The following is a 23,517-nucleotide window of genomic DNA, read 5'->3' on the forward strand; positions in this document are numbered from 1 at the left end:
GCATCTCTACTGAGATAATTATAAAAGAAAAGGATTGAAAAGGGGGCAGAAGTAATTTTGTCAACTTAATATACTGAAAGATTTTCTCCCTTAACGTATCTTATTTTTAAATTCTAAAACAACACTGTGTCTTATGCAACTAATACGTCTATCCCTTTTAGGAGGCACTATGTATTCGAAAGCTTTGCTGACCATTCATAGCACTACCTCTGTGCCTGGGAATGGAGCTGTGTCCTTTTCTATCAAAAATCACACAAGTAAAGAATAGGAGAAATCTTTTTACCTAGATATAGGTAAAAAAAAAAGAAAGTGATTTCTTTTAAAAAAAATGTGTCTTAGACCATAATCTGGAAAGGAGTTTTGAAGGACTAATGATAGAGTAGGAAAGAATATGATAAAAGTAGAAGTGATGACACTGTTTAAAGGGACATGTAGAAATTGCTCAGTAAGTGGCAAATATGTAGAAAGCATACCCAGTTGATTAATATATACATTTTAAAAAGCTACAAGTGGTGCATATTTATCTGGGGCATGTAAACCCTTCTTTGGAACATAGTATTATAGGGACAATGCACTGTCACTGATCAGTGGGAGTGGAATAGATTGTTCTTATTTAGGTTATCTTATTGTTGAAAGTACTGCAAATGTCCCCTTTAGCCCCCACCCATTAACCCCCTCCTCCACCTCCTTCCTAGACCTTTACCACACTATTATCTATGTTCATAGGTTATGCATATATTTTGAGCCCTGGTGCACGAAATTCATGCATTTGGGGGGGGGGGGGTCCCTCCGCCCAGCCCGTGTCCTCTCAGAGTCCTGGAGCCCTCCAAAGGTGTCCTAGCTTCTGGCTGAGCAGTGCTCCCACTGTGGGAGAGCACTAGCCACCAGGGGGCAGCTCCTGCATTGAGAGTCTGCCCTCTGGTGGTCAGTGCACATCATATTGACCCAGTCCACCATTTGGTTGATTTGCATATTAGCCTTTTATTATATAGGATAAGTTGTTTGGTTAATCTCTCCCTCCTCCCCCCTCATCCTCTGGCCTAGTCTGTTGCTGCTTCCATGTCTCTGGATATATTTTGTTTGTCATGTCTATTCTTATGATAGTATTAATTTCATACATTGCTTTAATAATTGCCCCTTATAATATCTTACCTAGTAGAATATGTTTTTTTTAATGAGACCCTCTCTTGCCTGTTTTTTTATACCCTGACCTTAATGTAAAAAACAAGTCTTAATCATCTTTAAAATCATATTTAGTGCCTGAACATATAAATACTCTATGTATGTGGTACTGAAGTAAATTTTTGAAAAATATAAGTAAAATCAGTGTGTGTAAGCATGTATGTGCATATATCTAGATACACCCATATTTTTAGTGATGTAGAATTCCATATGCATTATGTGAAATAGGTAATATTATTTATTTATAAAGATTCATACAAAGGTATAAAAACTTGTATAAACTAGGTGTGCAATGCTGGCTCTTTGTGTATTAGACGTAAAATATTATGGATAAGACACTACAAAATAAGTTATTGCTGTATATGAGTTCATTGTCAAAATGACTTTGGGGTTCAGTTTAAAGTTCATGAAGAAGCATACACAATTGACCCATCCGATTCTAATGGAAAACCAGTGAATGAAAGAAAAATCTCAAGGCTTCCCGGGGTAAAAATTGCTTTCTGAGGTAAAAACAAAACAAAACAAAATAAAACAAACAAACAAACAAAAAATCACCCTAGTACTCTTTGTCGATCCAGCATCACTTAGTCCCAGCTTTGTATGAGTGTTTCTGATGAATGCTTTTGTAAACAATTTATTTTGCCTCTCAATTCAGTAATTAACCTGATTATCTTAGGTAATTAGCTAACTCTCTAGCCTAGTCATTGCACAACACTGCTGCAGGTGAGATCATTCCCTCTTCTTCCTGGCATGCTGTCTTGAAACGAAGTTTTCATCCCTCAGAGGTATTGGGGAAATACCTCTCACTTATCTGACTCGTGAGATCAGGAGAAAGAACTAAGTGATTTAACAGGAGTTGCAGGTTTTCTTCTTGCTGACCTCCTCTGCTCTGTGGTGTACAACCCTGGACAGGGCTACCTGCAGTCTCTAGCGCTGCTTTTATCTAGTTTTGTTAATGACTGACTGGGTAAGCCTGAAGCTATTGCTAGACCAATCTGAACAGCCTACCCCTTGGCTGACAATGCACTCATTTACCCTCTGGCAATCATGCACTTTTTGTCACAAAGGCTACCAGACTTTGGCCAACAGTCAAGGTATTCAATGGACAGTTCATGCCTCTTTTCATCCTGAAGTATTGGTATATTAAGTAACCTGATCTTTAAAAATATGTGAAAAAAGATTTCTGATTCAACTTTTCTTACCTTTCCCTCACCTACACACCTTAGTAAATGTAGTTTGATCACTACCAATAGCTGTTTCCCAAAATAGTTGATCTTGTTTTTGTCTATCTCCTCTGACGAGGATCACAGAGTTGATGGCCAGTATCACAGAGTTGAGGAGTTAGTTAGACCTCTTTTGAAACCTCATGATTTCGACCATTCCATTTTGGCCATGAAGCTTATATTTTTCCCTCTAACATCAGCTTCTGGCAGCTTGGCAGGTAGGTACTCTTTGTGTGGTACTCATGAAATTACAGCTACTGGAATTGGATATACTGATTTTGTGGGAGTACAGGGAAAGTAACAATAAAACATCTAGCAAGGGAACACCTTAAAACCAAGGAGGTACAGCAGAGAACAAGAAATCAATGATCCTTTGTCTTTCAAAGACACTATGGAGAACTACATGCAGTACACATTACCAAAGAGCAGCAAGCTACTTAAATTTAAATTACTCCTAAATCTGTCATTCCACACAAAATGGTAGAGACCATGACTTTATCACCAGTCTCAATAACTTTATCTAGAAGTCAATGAGAAACTTTAGGGGGTGGCCTCAGCTCCTGCAGCTCCCAAACAAAATGCCTGAGAGCAGGCATAGACAAAGACATAAAGACAAAGACAAAATGCCTATGTCTTCCTTATTTCCATTCCCATCTCTGTCATTGGGTCACTCTATAGGATGATGAGTTCCACTTTGCAAGTGTGTAGACAAATAGCAGTAAGTCAGACTGACTGCTCTCAGGCATTCCCTCTGAATACACAGGCTAAACTAGAATTTGGGAACCTGAGATCTACCAGCTGGCCTGGAGGCCACAGTGGAGGCACTGTTCACCTGTGTCCCCTGACTGATGTAGGTTATACTTGGAGTGAGCAACAATTTACAGAACTGCTGTAGAACATAGTATTGTACTATACACCCCTCTTTCAGACCAATGAAGAACTTGAGTAATCACTCCTTGCTGTATCTAAATTATTTCCTCTAAAAAATGGAAGATTATACCATGTTTATGGATTGGGAGAATCAACATAATTAAAATGTCCATACTACCCAAAGCAATCTATAGATTCCATGCACTCCCCATTAAAATACCAATGGCATATTTCACAGACCTAGAATGAACTATCCAAAAATTCATCTGAAATAAAAAAGACCCAAATAGCCACAGCAATCCTGAGAAAGAAGAATAAAGTAGGTGGGATCTCAATACCATATATCAAGCTGTATTACAAAGCCACTGTTCTCAAAACTGCCTGATACTGGCACAAGAACAGACATATAGATCAATGGAATAGAATAGAAAACCCAGAAATTTATCCAAACCACTATCCCCAATTAATATTTGACAAAGGAGGCAAGAGCATACAATAGAGTCAAGACAGTCTCTTCAATAAATAGTGTTGGGAAAATTGGATAGATATATGCAAAACCTGTGAAGAAGAAGAAGAAGAAGAAGAAGAAGAAGAAGAAGAAGAAGAAGAAGAAGAAGAAGAAGAAGAAGAAGGAAGGAAGGAAGAAGGAAGGAAGGAAGGAAGGAAGGAAGGAAGGAAGGAAGGAAGGAAGGAAGGAAGAAAGAAAGAAAAGAAAAGAAAGAAAGAAAGAAAGAAAGAAAGAAAGAAAGAAAGAAAGAAAGAAAGAAAGAAAGAAACTAGACCACCAACTTACACCATACATAAAAATAAACTGAAAATGGATAAAGGACTTAAATGTAAGATAGGAAACCATAAAAATATTAGAGGAATCCATAGGCAGTAAAATCTCAGACATATGCCAAAGCAATATCTTCACCGATACAGCTCTTAAGGCAATGGAACTAAAAGTAAAATAAACAGCCGAAACCGGTTTGGCTCAGTGGATAGAGCATCGGTCTGCGGACTGAAGGGTCCCGGGTTCGATTCCGGTCAAGGGCATGTACGTTGGTTGCGGGCACATCCCCGATAGGGGGTGTGCAGGAGGCAGCTGGTCGATGTTTCTCTCTCATCGATGTTTCTAGCTCTCTATCACTCTCTCTTCCTCTCTGTAAAAACAATCAATAAAATATATTTAAAAAATAAATAAATAAATAAATAAATAAAATAAAATAAAATAAAAGTAAAATAAACAAATAGGACTACATCAAAATAAAAAGCTTCTGTACAACAAAGGAAACCATCAACAAAACAATAAGAAAGCCCACTGTATCGGAGAATATATTTGCCAATGTTATCACCTATAAAGATTTAATTTTCACCATTTACAGGGAACTCATACAACTTAACAAAAGGAACATAAACAACCCAATCAAAAATGGACATAAATAAATACTTTTTGAAAGAAGACATAAGGAAGGCCAAGAGATATATGAACACATGCTCAAAGATGCAAATCAAAACAACAATGCAGTACCATCTCACACCTGTCAGAATGGCTATCAGCAACAAATCAACAAATGACAGTGCTGTCGAGGATGTGTAGAAAAAGGAACCCTTGTGCACTGCTTGTGGAAATGCAGACTGGTGCAACCACAGTGGAGAACAGCAGTTTCCTCAAAAAACTAAAACTGAGCCGAAATTGGTTTGGCTCGGTGAATAGAGTGTCGGCCTGTGTACTGAAGGGTCCCAGGTTCAATTTCGTCAAGGTCATGTACCTTGGTTGCGGGCACATACTCAGTAGGGGATGTGCAGGAGGCAGCTGATCAATGTTTCTCTCTCATCAATGTTTCTAACTCTCTATCCCTCTCTCTTCCTCTCTGTAAAAAATCAATAAAATATATTAGAAAAAAAAAACAACAAACTAAAAACTAAACTTCCATTTGGCCCAGTTATCCCACTTCTAGGAATATATCCTAAGAAGCTAGAAATATCAATAAAAAAGAATAGATGCACCCCTATGTTCATAGCAGCACAATTTACCATAGCTAAGATTTGGAAACAGCCTAAGTGCCCATCAGCAGATGAATAGATTAGAAAACTGTGTTATATCTACACAATGGAAATTCTGTGCTGCTGTAAAAAAGAAAAAAAATTTTACCATTTGCAACAGCATGGCTGGAACTGGAGAGCATTGTGCTAAGCGAAATAAGCCAGTCAGAGAAAGATAAATATCACATGATCTCATTTATTTGTGGAATATAATAAACAACATAATGAACAAAAACAAATCCAGATTCAGAGAAACATCAGTCAGACCATCAAACCTCAGAAGGAAGGTAGGGGAGGTGGAGGTAAGGGGGAAAGATCAACCAAAGGACTTGTATGCATGCATGTAAGCCTAACCAATGGACACAGACACCAGGGGGGTGAGGGCATAAGTTGGGGGGTGGAGCGGCAATGTGGGATAAGGACACATATGTACTAACTTAATCAATAAAGAAAAAATATTATAGAGGAAAATAAAAAAAAGTTTCACCGGTTATTAAATCCACATCTTGGTACATATATCTATAGATTGGGAATTTTCCATTACACACATACTATTATTCCAATTACTGAAAGGACTTTTTAAGAAAAGCATTTTTTTTTCCCTCAGGATTCCATTTTAGTCCTTCAAAATATTAAAAACCCTAGTTAGAGTTGAGTACATCTTGATCTGTCTATTTGTTTCCTTAAAATTACACTTGCTTTTTGTCAACTTTTAAGACAATTTTAAATTATATTTTTTATCTTCATGTTCTATATTAAAATATAGAAAAACACAAATGGTGTAATGAAAATGGAAAATGTGTAAATATTTCATAGTTACAGATTATTAAATCTAGTATTCAAAATGATGAGGAACATCTCAAACATTGGCAAGCATTCTTCAAGTTGGGAGCATGGCTTTGAGCCAAACTGACCCATCCTTCAACCTCAATATCATTAGTTTGAACTTGGATGAACTCCTTCACTCCCTCTGACATGGGTTATTAATCAATAAAATGTGGTAACACCTACTTCAGAGGGTTGGGTGCTATATCAGTGGCACCTGGCATGGTACTTGACATTTACTTGTCACAGGAGGTGGAGTCAATCTGAGCTATTATCATGATGAGAAATTTAGCAGAAAATTTATCATGAGAATATGATAGAAAATGCGGTATCCTTTATTCTTACTCACTTGAACACTTCTCCACATTAAAACAATGTGGAAAAATCTGCCAGACAATTGAGCAATAGAGAATTTTTGCAGATAGAGACAATAGAGGAAAAGTTTTTGTGACTGACAAGAAAAGCAAGTAACATAGTATCTGAAACAGCTCTACAATATATTTATGCCGTTAGATTCTTAGCAAAAACTGGCACTTTTCAGTTTTGTTAAAACCCTTCTCAGTATTTCCTTAGAGGTAGGCCACATACCTTTCCCCGGGGTTAAATGCTTACAAACCTTCACTTTCATGCTCACACTGCGCCGTGCTATTTTTCATACATTACTTCACAGTGTCTGAAAAACTACCCTTTGAAGTAGGCATTATTTTTACTATTTTAAAAATAAAACCGATACCCAAAAAATAAAACATCTTGAGAAAAATCTTAGTTATATTTCTTAGAAATATAAAAGGGTGTTTTTGTTTTGCAGAATAAGTTTGAATACCTTAATAAACAATGTATTTAAAGAGCAAGATACTATCACAACTTTTAGATTTTATAACCTTTCTTATGCTTTTTTATTTTTCTATCACTTAAAAAATAATACTGAAAACCGCATAATTTTCTGCAGCAAGGGCATCATTGTTATTCACCTACCACCTAATTAGCATTATTTATTCTTTTTGCAATACACTTTAGATAAAATTCAGTTTAATCTAGACTATATTTCATTTTCATACCAGAAGATGTCTTTATTTCTATATGCATCTTGTCAACAAGAAGTTCTAATTAACTTTTTTTCATGTTATTTTAAATCCAAGACAGAGGGGGGAAAGTTAGCATATCTCTATGTAGAAGTATTATGCTAGTAGCCAGAATTTAAGTCCTAGGTTTGGAAAGTTATGATTAGATACTAACTTAATTCAGGGATGGAAGATAAATTCATGATTCAGACATGCAATTGAGATTTTCTATTTTTGTTTGTTCATTGTTTTGTTTTATTTTGTTTTTTGTTAAACCTCACCTGAGGACATTTTCCCATTGATTTTTTTTTTTTTTTTGAGAGGGAGAGAGAGAGAGAGAGAGAAACTGGAAGGCAATGGGAAGAGACAGAGAGGAACATCAATGTCAGAGAGACACACTGATTGATTACCTCCTTCACACGCCCTGTTAAGACTGAGGCTTGAGCCTGCAACTGACATTTGTGCCCTTGACTAGAATCAAACCCAGGACCTGTTAGTATGTGAGATGATGCTCTATCCACTGAGCAAAACTGGTGAGGGACAATTGAAATTTTCTTAGTCCTTTGCTGAAGCTCTCCATTGGCTTAAAACACTATGAAGATACACAACGCCCCAAACTGGCAATAATAACCCAAACTATATGTGAGATAGCAGAACCAAGTTAAGGCAGAGACCAGTATAAAGTTAATAAGAACTATGGGATCTATAAATAATAGTAAATAAAATGAAGAGTAGATTTGCTAAAACATATTTCTTACTATTTGCCAACCTTCTTTAAGATATTAAAAATACATACACGATATTTATTTCCACTTTACAGATCTGAACATTGAAGCCCAAGTAACTGGATTAAGATAAATGACTTGCCCTGTGGCATGCAATTGACATGAGTGGGGAAAAGTGGAATTTAAACTCATGCATTGGGTTATAGACAAAGGCTTAGTACCACACATCCTATCTTCTATATCTGAGGCTTTTAAAAAAGTAAGAATGTCTACTGGTAAGATCTACAACACCTGCCGGGCCCCTCCTCCAAGCCAGGAGGGGAGCCTGACAGGCAGGAGGCTCTTGAGGACAGGAAGGTCATGGGAGTTTACTCCTGAGAGGAATAATACTACCAAGATAATACTTTCCACAGCCATCTGCCAATTAGGCTTTCATATCTTTTACTTAAAACATAATGTACATAACAAGGCAACATTTCCTATAAATGCACTATTAAAAGGCACAGCAGGATTCAAAATATTTTTTTGAAAATAATTATTTGGTGACATCAAAGAATGACATGCTCTACAAAACAAGAAAATGAACTATAAGGAAAAGACAAGCTAGAATGAACAAGTTATTACAAAGACGTTGGAAGAAATAAGTGATAGATGCAAAGATTTCCAAATGTTGACGCTTAATAAAAGTCCATGCTTGAAGTCAGTAAAAAGCAGAATTAACTGAAAATTAGTAATATAGAGGAAAAACATAAAAGGTGTTCTGAAAATTTACAAAAAACAAAAAACACACACAAAAGACACACACACACACACACACACACACACACAATACATGTAGGGGAAAGAGAATGGAGGGCAAATCTATACATCTATTCCCATTTCTTCATTCAGCAAACACCCTCCCTCCCCTCCCCCAGTCACGTTTGCTTAAACCCAAAACCTCTGGCCTCTAAACTCATGTCCATATTTGTATAGAATTCATAAACTGAAAGAAGCTGACTCTGGCCCTCATTTTGTTTGAATTTTAGTGGAATTCCAAGTATTCCTGTAGAGGAAATTAGAACAAACTAAGCTGTATTCCAAGATATTGATGGGAAACTTTCCAGAACTAAGGGACAGGAGAAGCTAACTTCTAGATCACAATAACTTACTGAAGACCAGACAAACATACACGAATGAATAGGGACATAGTCTCTTGGCTTTTTTATTTTTTTATTTCAAGGGCAATGCAAATAAAGTTCTTATTGTAGAGTCCAGATATATTCACTGCTAATCCAATCCTCCAACTTCTTTCAACACTTGCCACAAATGTCACTTTCTCATTTATCTGTACTAACACTCTATTTAAAACTATAATCCTCTCCCAACTTGATCCCACTGTGCTCTACTTTTATAAATTCTTAGCACTTAACATCTGCCAAAGTACTGTGTTTTTTATAAATTGATTATGACTAGAATGTAAGCTCCATGAGAGATGGGACCAAACCATGCTATTCAGTGATAAGTGTCACGAACAGGACAGTGCCTGGCGCATAACAGGTATCAATGAAGTGCTAGTTTTGTTACACAGTAAAGTGACCAGGGAAGGATGAGGGGACAGGTTAAAAACACAAGAAGAAATGTCAGGCCCCAAGAACTTATACTTGGAGAAGAATGGAAAATGTGGATGGAATGATATACTGGGGAATAGATAATGACCATTTTCAATCCAACAGGCAGAGGCATGGACAGCCCCAAATCTAAGTCCTATTGTCTCCAGGACTGTCTCTAAGTTAGAAGAAAGGCTCCTCCTCCTTCACTGACACCAGTCTCCTATTCCAACCACATGTGCGGTTCTTTCCCAAGGAAAAAGGAAGAAGAAGCCACTGTTCTAGCTTTTGAACTGCCCAACGTAAGAGAAGATATTTGAATACTTTCAAACATCGGCTTCTCCCTCCCTCCTTCCCATTCCACCACTAAGCCTAACCCTAACCCTAACCCTAACCCCACCACTCTCCCGCAAATTCATGGAATCATATGTAAAATCCTTGAAGATTCACCATCTTATGTATTCAACCCTGTGCGCGCATGCGCGCACACACACATATACACACACACACACACACACAGAGAGAGAGAGAGAGAGAGAGAGAGAGAGAGAGAGAGAGAGAGAGAGTCTGTTCTTCAGCTACAGTAATCCTAATCATCATTAAAGTGTCAAATGTCAGATACATGGTTAAACTTCAAAGTTTCAATATTTTAATATGTCAGCTCTTCCCAAATACATCTAAAATTCAGTGCAATCACAATCAAAATCTCAAGTTTTTAATTTTTTAAATAACTTGTCAAGTTGATTCTCAAGTCCATTTAGAAGGAAAAAATGCAAGAATAGCCAAAGTATTTTAAAGAAAATAGTATAAGGGAGAACTAACTTTTCTTGATATCAACACATATGAAAGGTTGCAGTGATTAATACAGTGCAGTAATAAATCAATGAAAAAGGATAACATCTGTAAATATTGAAACCTGTGCATTAGATGAGTGAACCGTGACATCTGTTAGAACTTCATTAAGTATTTTTTAAAATAGAGTCAATTTAAATGTTCAAACTAAGAGGAATGGTTAACTAAATTATCTTATATGCCATGAAGTATGTATAAGAAAGAATGCATACGATATAAATTTTAGGATAAAGCAAGTTATAGTGTGACACATATTTATATATATATGTTATGTATGTGTATATACACATATACATATAATATTGATGCATGTATGTAATATATGTGTAATATGAACCCATTTTATAAAATAATAACACTAAAACCAGCAACAATAACAAAGTTAAATGTATTTACTAAAAACATCAGATAACACACTAAACTGTGAACATTGAGGTTTGGGAAGAAGGGATTGTATTTTTATATATATATATATATATAATAGTGTTCTGTGTTACTGAAATTTTACATATTTCATGTCTTACTTTTGTAATTGAATGTATATTTGTGCATTCATAGTGGTACCAAATTTCAGGCTAGTACAAAATATATACCAAGTCTCATATCAACTTTGTGAAATAAACTAATATTCAATGTTAAGAATGAGAAAAGAAGAAGAAAGATGATCTGTAGAAATGTAATTGAGCCGAAACCGGTTTGGCTCAGCGGTAGAGCGTTGGTCTGCGGACTGAAAGGTCCCAGGTTCGATTCCGGTGAAGGGCATGTACGTTGGTTGCGGGCACATCCCCAGTAGGGGGTGTGCAAGAGGCAGCTGATTGATGTTTCTCTCTCATAGATGTTTCTAACTCTCTATCCCTCTCTCTTCCTCTCTGTAAAAAATCAATAAAATATATATTTAAAAAAAAAAAAAAAAAAAAAAGAAATGTAATTGAAATGCTAAAACATCAGAAAACTGACAGCTGCCTTTCTATGACCAGCAACTAGAACACTAGGTGATTCAGGGATAATTTTGTACATCTTGGTTACTGCGCAGTAACTTGAATAGCAATAAGGTTGTTTCTAGAGGCCAGGAATACAAACATCTGGTTTGAGGCTCTTCTTGTCTCACGACTTGCACAGGGGAGCCCTTTGCCAGACAATACTTAGCAGCTTTGAGCCTCAGCCTTTTGGTCAGCAAATCTTCAATAGAATGGGGCTTGGGAAAGGGTCTGGAATAGAACAGACTTAGCCAATTATAGTCACAACTTCTGAAGCAAGTATTTTGAAAACACGTTCTAATTTTAAAAGAATGGCTTGCACAACTGGATTTATAGCTCCTCCTAATAAATATCAAATCTGTGACTCAAGTTCCCATGCAAATTGAAAATAATAAGCAGCATTAAAACTAACAAGGAATTCACTCCATAATCTGTCTGCATCAAGCCATTCAACTGTTATGTAGTATCTTTTTATATAAGTATTACCACAAAGGCAACTTCAAAGCATAATTTGAATTCAGTGACTCAAAAATTAATGAGCACAACAGACCACTATGTTAGCTTTTCAAATAGTGAATGTTTTGCCTGCATTGATGGATTTGCCTGCATTGATGGAAAAATGTACCCCAGAATCATCAACTCAGTAATTACTAAAAGGTGTCACTTAATTGAATAAGGTGGTTAGTGTTTAAAAGATACAGAACAAATAATTATGTCAACATATCAGAAAGTTCACTGAGAGAAGATGATAAAGACAGGTAATTGTGATACCTAAACATTGTCTAGACCACATAATTGAGAAAAAACACACGCCTTTTTCACTTTTGTATGAACATACTCTGCTGCAGTATTTCTTTAGACCCACAGAAATCTGTGTATCTATAATAATAAAAGGGTAAAATGTTAATTAGATCAGACATCCTTCCAGACTTCCTTTCGGACAACCTTCTGGAAGAAGCTGGGATGTGAAGAAAGCCCAGGTCCTCGGTGCCTGCTGGCAGACGGAGAGAAACCCGGGTTCCAGGTAGCTGCAGGTGGCTGGAGGGAAATCAGTGCAGGCAGCTGTGGAAGGAAGACCTACTCTTGCACAAATTTCATGCATCAGGCCTCGCTCTAGTAAATATCTAAATTCTGTATGCTATTTCACTATTCTAATGTAATAAGATTTTTCTATACTTTTTTTTATAAACGTTTCAGAAACTTTAATGCTAATACTCACTTTTTTTTACTGTCTTCATACCTAACTATTTTCAGTGGGTATCTATCTGGTTTGGCATCTCTTCTTTTCTGACTATCAGCTGAGTGCCACTTCTAAGATGAGTCCCTCTATGTAGATCTTGTACTTTAAAGACTTAAATTCCTGTAGATAACCTCACACTATCGTGTGATTTAGCACTGTGTCAGAACCTTGGTTGACTCCTAACATAACTTGCTGTTTAATCCATCACCCATGTTATGCAGGTGCTGGAAGGAGAAAGGCCAATGGGGAGAAACTTATGATTTAATAACAAAGAACAATGGTCAAAGGCAGCAATTTTCAAGACTTTTTAAAACATGCAGTACCTGACTATTCAGTCAGGAGCACGATTTATTTCTCCTTAAATTGTCAAATAAAAAAATGACAACAGTCAACACAACAATAGCCGACCTGAATGAATGAATCAAAATTATAAATTATACCTATTTTTTTTATCAGATTGGCAAAAATATATTTTCTGGTGTGCAGCAGAATTTTAGTAATTAGTTTATGTGTGCCAGGAAGTGGAAAGGTTGAAAATCGCTGGTCTGGTGTTTTGTAAATTTGTCTGCAAGGACATTTTAAAAGATGTCTTTCTCTTAGAGTTTGAGTTACTGTCATTCACACTCCAATGGGAAAATCAAATTCCTCAAAATCCAATTTCCCAGGTAGCAATCCAATTCTCTAAGTCTTTTCTTACTCTGTAATGATGCTTTGGGCTCCACACTGATTTACAAGGAGGATAAAAAGGAAAGCACTTCACAAAGAAATACAAAAATAAAACACAAGATCTTTTATGTCTCCAAAAGACCTGCTTTTCAAGTGTAAAAAAGACAAAAACACCACGTGTAAGTTATTTCCTCTGGACAGTTAGAAAGCCAATCAATATGAAACATTAAAAAAAGTCTTCTAGCCTATTAGGATGGCTCTGAAATTCTAACTAAAAATGTACTTAATTAGTTAAAATACTTAAAATTTTAAATATGAAAAAGTTATGCATGACAATAGTAAAAAATGAGTTTTAGCATTTAAAGTTTCTGAAAAACTTATAAAAATTATAATAAGGAATAGTATTATATTACAGTAGTAAAAGATCCACAGGAAATTAAATTTTAAGTACTAACTGCCCACTAAATATGAAGCACTATATATGTAAAATATATACACGCATATATGGAAATATAGATGTACATGATTATATGAACACATATATTTACTATAGACAGTAAAACATAATCTCAGCCTCAAAGTGATCATTTTACTTGATTTCTGGTTTTCTAGGTGAAAGGCGAAGGATTTATGATCTTTCATTTTATAAAACACTCTTTTTCCTTTTAAAACTTTGAAAAATATGCCAAAACCGGTTTGGCTCAGTGGATAGAGCATCAGCCTGTGGACTAAAAGGTCCTAGGTTTGATTCTGGTCAAGGGCACATCCCCGATAGGGGGTGTGCAGGAGGCAGCTGGTTGATGTCTCTCTCTCATCAATGTTTCTAGCTCTCTATCTCTCTACCTTCTTCTCTGTAAAAAATCAATAAAATATATTTTAAAAAACTTTGAAGAATAGATCATATTTGTACACTAAATCCATTTAAAGGAGGGACAAAAAAGTCAACATAATAGGCATAGGACATAAGAAGAAAATTAACAAAATGGAAACAGGTGCTGCATTAAAAAAAAATCTCTATATATAAAAGTCTAATATGCTAAGTGTCCGATGGTCTGACCAGTTACTATGATGCACACTGACCACTAGGGGGTAGACTCTCAACGCAGGAGCTGCTGTGATGAACACTGGCACCACGGGCCTAATGCCCACAAAGCAATACTCGGTCTCCCCCAAGTGAGACACAGGCCCCACCACCGCCCTAAGGCAACAGCCACCAAATCACAGCCAATGCAGTCAAGATCCCATGATGCAAAATGCGGCCCATAGCCCAGCCCAGCATGGAAACAGTTGCTGTGGGCACCAGGTAATGATGTCATGTAGCAATGCCTCACTCCCTCTCCCTAACGACAACTAGCCCTTACAGTTTCTTCAGCCCAGAAACACAACTTGCTTTATAGCCAGGTGCAAACATTTCACACTTTAACCAAATGTCTGTGAAGCATTTTCCCGTGCCTGTGGGATCTTATTGATCCCCACAGAAGTCCTAGAGTAGGCAAATAGGAATCTTGGTTGAATCCTATTTCCCTTTATAGAAAGCTTAGAAACTTGACCGGACTGAAAAAAAGTAAGAAATGGTAGAACTTAAAAATGACTTCAGGGTTTCTCACTGCTCAGAATATAGTCAAACACTGCTGCAATTAAATATTTTAGCCTTTGTTCTCCCTGTGTGATCTACAATAATAGTCTGTGTTGATATACTGGTATACTGCTGTCTTGCTGACAATTACATGAAAGAGAAGTTAGGGTTCTTCACTGGGCTGGAAAAAGTTTAGCTACATCAGAAAGCAGGTCTAATTAAGCAAGTTTATTCTTATATATATAAAAGGCTAAGTTGAGTTGTACATGCAATATACAGATAAAGCCCTTGCTGGTGCCAATCGCACACGTGTTTAGATCTGTAATTGTTAATTGTGAATTTGGTTGACACTTCTTTTATAGAGAAAGGGCGAATAGCGATATTAAAATATTTCTTCTAATTAATTTCCTTTCAATGTGCACAAATCTGTGCATCGGGCCACCAGTATAAGTCTGAATTTAATCTTGTAAACATTCATGAAGTCAAAGCTATTTACTGAAGGGCATTGCTTTGTGACAAGAGACATGCATGTTGCTGTTCAGCAATGCATTCTTACTTACTAGACTTAAAATACAGGTTCCTAGAGAAGATAAAAATAAATTATAGTTGTTCAAAAGTGAATTCTTCAAAATGGTAGTTTCAATCAGATTATCCCAAGACACTTGCAAATGTTCCTTCATGAAGCTTCTTTAGTGGCCTTAGTATTTCTCCCTTAGTGTTACAGACTGTGTCCCTCCACTTACTATAAGTTTCCTAATAGCTGCACCATTGTTTATACCCTTTAAAAAAAAAAAAAAGGTTATTTCAGAGAGAGGAAAGGAGAGGGAGAGAGAGATAAAAAACACCAATGATGAAAGAGAATCAGCTACCTCCTGCATACCCCCTACTGGGCATTGAGTCCGAAACCCAGGCATAGGCCCTGACTCGGAATCCAGTTGTGACCTCCTGGTTCATAGATCAATGCTCAACCATTGAGCCATACCAGCTGGGTGTTTATACCCATTTTTATAACCTATTACATAGTGGTTGATATATAGTCTGGGTATTAAGAAAGAAACAATACATGGTAATCATCCTTTGTTAGGGAAAGCACCAGGAAATTTTATCAGTTACATTTACTGAATACCTACCATGTGCTAAGCATTGTGCACATACTTATATCAATAGAGTAAGACACTAAATTAAACTTCCATCGAAAAGATTGGGGCTTGTGACTTATTTGTTATTCAACAATATTTAGTGCTTCACATAAATGAAAAAATTCAACAAAAATACTGGTCCCACTTGTTCATAAATGAAATTCAGTCTGACTTTGAGGGCAAGATGCCATTTGTTGGCTTAATTCCTTTTGCTGGGAAAATGGAAAGAAAATTTAGCTGTGAGTTATCTTCTAGATCTATTTATTCCTGGATCTCTCTTTCTCTTCCACTCAGTCATAATGCAACATATTTCACACTGCTTTAACTTGGAACAAACACCATCTTCAAAATTCAATTTGCAGAACATTAAAAATAGACTGAACATATCATGACAAATCAAACGTTTTGAAATAACACTGTTTGCAAGGTGGCTTTTACTTAAAATTGAAAATGTTAGCATTTTGCAAGGAGGTAAACTATTTTCTTGGCAGATATGTTTTAAAGAACATTGAAAGGAAATTGTGCACAAGAACAAAATTTTCGAAAGTACACTTAGCTCTTAAAGGAAATAAAAACATAAAAGAGACATGACAACAAAATATATATGATTTCCTCTCTGACAAAACAACTCTATCTGAACAGCAGCTTCCTATCAATAGAGCAATAGAAATTCTTACTCAATAGCTCAAGATATAGAATTACAGAACATATTAATCTCATTCTTCCAGTTACATTTCAAATGTCCACCACCAATTAAGCCAAACCAATCTTTCCTCACAGGTTGGCCTTGAGAGTTTCCAAACATTTACATTGTTGAAAGTGAACATATAACAGCCCCTGAAAATAGCAAGGGATTTATTTCAGGAGAAAAAAAAATTAAAGAACTATCATAATGTTTGGGCTCAGAACTGGCCATATAAATGTCTAGAGATATAACATTCAATTACCTATGTTCAACCCATAGCCATTTTCCAACCAACCAATATTTATTAAGAGACAGATTTAAATGATGCATTCCTGCAATGTATTTCCTGACTTTTCTGAATCACGGGCTACATAAAGAATTATGTGAAAGGGCACAGATAAAGGAGTGATTTGGCACCCTCTGCAAGACTTGTAGGCACATAAGTGAACCGTGGTGGACTCTCTTGCTTCATATCTGAAAATGGTTTGGTATGTACCCAAAGTTGGGAAGCTCCTAATTAGAAACAAACAAACAAACAAACAAACAAACAAAAAAAGATAAGGAACAAACGATTCACTATACTTCTTGGCCTTTTGAAGAAGCTGCATGAAGACCTAGTAGAGAGCCTGGACCATAATAATGGTTAGTATATTTTTCTAGAATGAATGAATTCTGTTTGCCTGTGCACTTGTCCCATTCTATTAGGCATCTTGCTGATTAACAGTTTGGATCTTGTGTATTCCGTGCTTGAATTGCCGTTGTTGTAAAAAAAACACACCAACATTATATATATGTAATGTTCTGGTAAACTTACTAAAGGTTTCTAGTCTCTGTTTGACAGCCTGGTTCCCAGACCTTGGCTTTATCTGCCTGCTCTTTATCTACCTCAAAGCAATTATATCAGGAGCCTACCTCTGCTCTCCACACTCCTGCATCCTTATCGCCTTTCCAGCTGGTTTTGACACTTGTCCACATTGGTTGAAAGGGCAGATTTCTTGGTCACAGTCTAGTTTCAAAATCTGGCTTAGCCATCTGCTAGCTGTGTGAGCTCAAATAGGTTTCATAATCTCTCTTGAAATCGCATTTTTTAAAATGGTAATAATAAAACCCACCTCACAAGAATTAAATGAGATAATGCATGGGTAACCAGTTTGTGGAACTGGCTGGTCTCAGAAAAGTTTGATGAGGAATTAAAAACATTATTTTTTTAAACATTATAACCCTCTAAATCAACTTTGAAATGCCCTTTCTCTCCTTCCCTGGAAAAAATTTGGGGCATACCCTTTAGATTTTTAACCACTTTTAGAAATTAATTAACAAGTGGCTCTTATACTATGTATTTAAGCTACCAAAACTTTAATCTTAAGCAACTTAAATTTCGAAACTTCTCTAGCTCAAGCACAACCAACAAATTCCAAAGGTGGACAATGGGTGCAGGATTTACCTTTTTATTCTGGTATTTTCTCCTCCTCCTCTAAAAGCCTTCTCTTCTTCTAAGCAACGATTTCCCTTAACCTCTATCACTATACATCTCCCACCTCCCCAGAAAGTAGAGGAAAAGATAAAACGTGAGGATGAGATACGTTTTATTTAACTAAGGGTGTTGAAATCCAAATGTTAGTCATCACTATTTTCTTGAGTAAATCAGAGATCACTTTTTGTGCCCACTGAGGAGGATCACATTACCCCATTCATTCACAGAAGGGTCAAAACCTCTCTGGCTGACCCCTCAGGACTCTCCTCCAGCCCCTGCTGTACACTCCATACAACTTCTTTCTATGATCACCACAACCATTGCAGGTACACAGATTTGAAAACATATACCTTTTAATTGGAAACTCATTAAAAAACAAACAAACAAAAAAAAAACCCTCCAATATCTTAGTCATCAAAAATAAGGAAGCTCTCTTACATCTTATGATAAATCTTAAAAATGTGTTTGATGTTATTAAGAACCAAGGTAACTCTTCAAAGGATTTAACTTAAAAAAATAAATAACTCCAGTAAAAAATAACAAGACAAGCAAAATACTTAAAAATTACTGGTTTACTATCATCATTACTAATCATTCATTAAGGAAACCTCTGAGCAATTTAAGAGTGTCAGATTCAAGACAAGTATGTAAAAGGAGCAATGAAAGCAAGCAGAGGAGATAATTGAAGTTCACGTAACAATATAATTAGAAAATCACCAAAAATGTCAAAAGAGGGTACATGTTCTATTTGGCATCTGCGGTTCTATTTCCCTAGTAATTTAGCTGTCAAAGTAAGATTCACTCAAGTTAAAGTTTGTTGTACACATGACTGATTACTGGTGACAGCAACATAGATATCCAAGATTATTTTTATTTCCGTTTTACTGGTGAATAATTTGGCCAACCTGTGATGAAAGTTGTGCTATTTTTTTTTTTTTTTTGGACTTCAGTTAAAATAACATTTGATACCTGCCTGTCATGAAGGCGGGAGCCAAGGACATGCCTCGCTCAGTAAGACTGGTATTTATGAAATATATCAAATCAGTGGTCTAACCCTTTCCCTAAATGTAATAAAGCAGCGCATCGTGAATTTTTCAAACATTATACAGCAGGGGTGGGGAATCTTGTTTCTGCCAAGGGTCATTTGGATATTTATAATATCATTTCCGGGTCATACAAAATTAGCCACTTAAAAGTTAGCCTGCTGTATTTGATCAAACATTTAATTAACTCACTCTTAAAGTGGCAGGACCAGATCAAAGGATTTTGTGAACCTTGAATGACCTGCAGGCCAGACGTTCCCACCCCTGTTACAAAGTATTATTCATAATATTCTATTAGAGATCCACAATCACATTAGTGTCTTTTGCATTCCTTTATTTTGGCCCAAATGCCCTCTGTTGCAAATCTTATCCCTTCCATCACATCTTCTTTAAACTTTTTTTTCCCCAACTACCTATTTATACTTGAATATCCACAGCCTGTCCTGTTTGGATACTTTAGTACCAAAATTATTTATTTCTCCACAGAATGTCAATAAAGATTAAATGACAATGTTAAATGACAATATGAAATACCTGGGTGAAATTACAGATCTCTAATGCTGAGAGTATTAAAAAATTAATTTCTCTATGTATCTTTCATGGCTACATTTTTATCTGGCCAGGAAGAGTTTATGTCTTAACAAATTAATTCTATCTAACATTTGAAATGGACAACCATATGCTTTATATATTTCAAGTCACTTTTGCATGCATTATTTCAGTAGTCAGATGGACTTCTATTCTGTTAGCTATATTAAGAAAATAAAATGGAGAGTATTTTCCAAAGCAAGGAACTCATTGCCAAGCTTCCTGAGCTCCTCTAGCTAGCTCTTAATAAAGTCTTCCATAAACTTACACGATTCAGATTCTTAGATAAAATAAATATCCTTAGTGTTTTCCCCATGATATTTCAACCAACAAAGCAAATTCCAAGAGATAGTGGGTTTAATTTCCCTGGAGGCCACTGTCTTCTTCGCTTTAAGTTTAGCTTGTTTACTATTAGGCCCTAGATACATGGTAACTTCCTGGGCTTGTCGGTGAGGCAACATAAAAAAATCTTATTTGCAAAGATCTCTGTGCTTTTTTGTACAATATTATACAGCAAAGAAAAATATTATCCATCAAAGATCTGAGCCTTTAAGCAAATTAAGGACTAGGAAATTTACATAACACAGGGCAACCAGTGATAGCAAAAGTGGACATAAATATCAACAAATTCTTGACCAACTGATAAAGGTTTCTCAAACCTTAAAACTGTACTTCAGAGTGAGACTCACAAGTAAATCTGAATCAATCCCGGACAACATGGTTTTCTTTAGAATTCGCATATCCACACCGAGGCAAATTTGGGGTAATGTGGGTTGTTTTGGTTTTTTTTTTTTTTTTTTTTTTTTTTTTTTTTTTTTTTTTTTTTTTATCTTCCATGGCCTCCTTTTTTGTGCAGCATGCTACCTTACATCTTAAATATCATATGCTCTCAAATACATTTGATTAGTAGGTTTCACACTTGAGTTAGAACACACCTCAAACTCACATAATGATTTCTTTCACCCATTTAAAAATTATAGAAATATTAATAGCAGAAGACATAAATATATTTGAAGTCTATATTTAAAAAAATAGAAAGAATTTGTGCCCATGAAAAACATGTGTATGATAACTAGTCATTTCAAAAATTTCCATCAATGCTTATTTAAAAGTCTAGTTTTATAGCAGACAAGCAGTAGTATCAAAGGAATAAGAGCAAATGACAAAACATCCATTTAGACACAAGAAGACTCTATCCAATTAATGGCTTCTCCTGCAAAATAAAAAAAGAGTGCCATTTTTCTCAACTGCAATAGTTTACTAGTACGCTTCCTATTACTTAATATATCAATAAAAACACATGTGTGCTGCTTCTCTGACTCTCTGTAACTGGCCTCCGTTTTTGTATCTTAAATATTGGTTATCTTCAAGGCTCTGTTAAAACATCTGTTCTCATCTCAGTTTTCATGAATTCTGTGGCAACAACAGCCACTCCATTCTTTAAGTTTCCAAACTAATAAAATTAATGTGGATGAATGCCTATTCTCTTCCTGAATACTCTTCTCTCTACTCAAGGGATTTCTGGCCAATTAGCACAAGTGAATGTTAGAGTATATTTCAAGAAAGGTTAAAATTATTGTCATAAAAAATAAACACTGAATCTCATTTAGTTGGAAAGCACTAAGGAGTGGTACTTAGAATACTTGAGATGCTATCAAACAATGCATTGCTTTTCAAAAACCAGAGATGGAAGAAGTTGTGTTCCACCTAGGAGACAAATCATGGGGGAAAATGCATGAACGCAGAAAGTCAGAGAGTAGGATCAAGGAACCTGAACAGTCCAGGTTGAATAGTGGGTGAGGTATGCTACACCTTCCTAAGGCTTTCCCATTTATTAATTGTTACTTGTAATGAGAATTGGACTTGAGGAAGTTTGGGAAAACAGGAACAATAAGAAGAGACAAATAAACACGTTTGTAATGGTAGCAGCAATCACATTATCTTGTTCCTGGTTCCCTAGGGTTTCAAAGAGATTCTCCATGGTTGCTGTGGAAGGGAGGAGGGATGAGAGGGAAGAACACACAGGGTAGACTCAATCCCTGGTGCAGACCAGCTCCATAAAGATATGTTGAAATTCTACCAAAGTTTTTATTCCAAGTAAAAGGGTAAAAATAGCAAAAGAGATGTACAGAAAATCATTTTTTTTAGAAACAATGCTAGGAGAAAGAACCATTAGTCAATGGAGAGGAAGACCATGTAATGTCTGAAATATCTAAGTTACAGAAAAATACAAAGGGGATGAAATAGAAAGCTTAATTCCAAAACCAAATATATAAAAAAAGTTCTCCTGCCTTTCTCAGTTATAAAAAAAATCCTTTTCATTTTAATATACTTTTAAACTGTTTTAAATTGACATGCATTTTTTTCTAATGGCAGAAGAAAAATACTTATTGAATGATTCCAACACAAATGCCAAACAATATCATCTATTAATATTTTCTCTCTTTATATCTCAAAGATCCCTCTAAATTGCATAATAATCTAAATTCTAAAATAAATTTAATATTCTCTTGTTCATATTTATAAATATAACTGTTCAGTCTTCTGAGTTCTCTGAAATTATCCTCTGATACATCATAGGTAATTCATTATTGTTTAGCTCTTCAGCTAAAAACAATGAATGTCATCATTCAGTTTTGACAAATATTATCCTAAACCAAAGAATACATATACTTTCTTGTTTTTCTCAGTTGACTAAAATGAAATTCTTTTTATATACCTTTCATTAATGATGCACAGTCATCAGAAAATGTTTTGATTTGTTTTATTTGGCTAGGGGTAATAAGTAACAGATAAGTGTTGAAAAGGAAATATACATGTATCTGCTTCACAATGAGAAATACAATAGCATCTAGTACTAAGAAACAATTGAACTGACTGAAAGTAGCATTGGCAATGACATTTTATCCCTCACACAAAGGGTGTCCAATAACCAAGTGTTAATTGTAGAGCTTGGGTGGGTACCACTAGTGATCCTAAAACATACTTTTCATGTCCATTGTCTAATACCCTAGAAATGAGTGAAATATCTATACATTTGAGTACCTGTTTTTCAGAAAATTCTGGCCTTCGTTGCCTCCTATGTTCCCAGAGGTCCATCCAGGGAAACTTTTATAACCTTCCACCCTCAGTTCTCCAAGTGAGAGGATAAAAACATCATCAGGAATTAATTAACGTAAAAATATATAGAACACTGACTTTTCTAACTGGTGGTAATTTCAGAATAAATGAAGTAAAAACTCTATTGCAACAGTTTCCATCAGATTTGAAACCCTTTAAAACTAGAGGCCCAGTGCACGAAATTCGTTCACAGGGGCGGGGGTCTCCCTCAGCCCAGCCTGCAACTTCTCCGATCTGGGACCCCTAGAGGGCTCTCTGACTGCCTGTTTAGGCCCAATCCTACCTCTCATAATCCAGGACTGCTGGCTCCCAACTGCTTGCCTTCCTGCCTTCCTGACTACCCCTAACCACTTCTGCCTGCCAGCCTGATCACCCCTTAACCACTCCCCTGACAGCCTGGTTTATGTCTAACCCCTGCCAACCTGTTTACCCCTAACTGCCCTTCCCTGCATGCCTAGTCACCCCTAACTGCCCTCACCCCCTAACCACTCCCCCTGCCAACCTGTTTACCCCTAACTGCCCTTCCCTGCATGCCTAGTCACCCCTAACTGCCCTCCCCCCCCCCCCCCCCGCAGGCCTGGTCCTCCCCTAACTGCTCTCCCCTACAGCCCTGTGTCCCCTCCAACTGCCCTTCCCTGCTGGCCTGGTTGTCTC

General features: G+C 36.3%; 1 protein-coding gene across 3 annotated transcripts in view; it reads right to left on the reverse strand.

Annotated features, from left to right (window-relative positions):
• The window catches only part of KCNJ3 (potassium inwardly rectifying channel subfamily J member 3), a 127,179-nt gene that overhangs the window by 26,278 nt on the left and 77,384 nt on the right, over positions 1 to 23,517 (reverse strand). The gene's annotated exons all lie outside the window — the stretch shown is intronic.

Source organism: Pipistrellus kuhlii, unplaced genomic scaffold (genome assembly GCF_014108245.1).
Source record: "Pipistrellus kuhlii isolate mPipKuh1 unplaced genomic scaffold, mPipKuh1.p scaffold_m20_p_7, whole genome shotgun sequence".
NCBI classification, from domain to species: Eukaryota; Metazoa; Chordata; class Mammalia; order Chiroptera; family Vespertilionidae; genus Pipistrellus; species Pipistrellus kuhlii.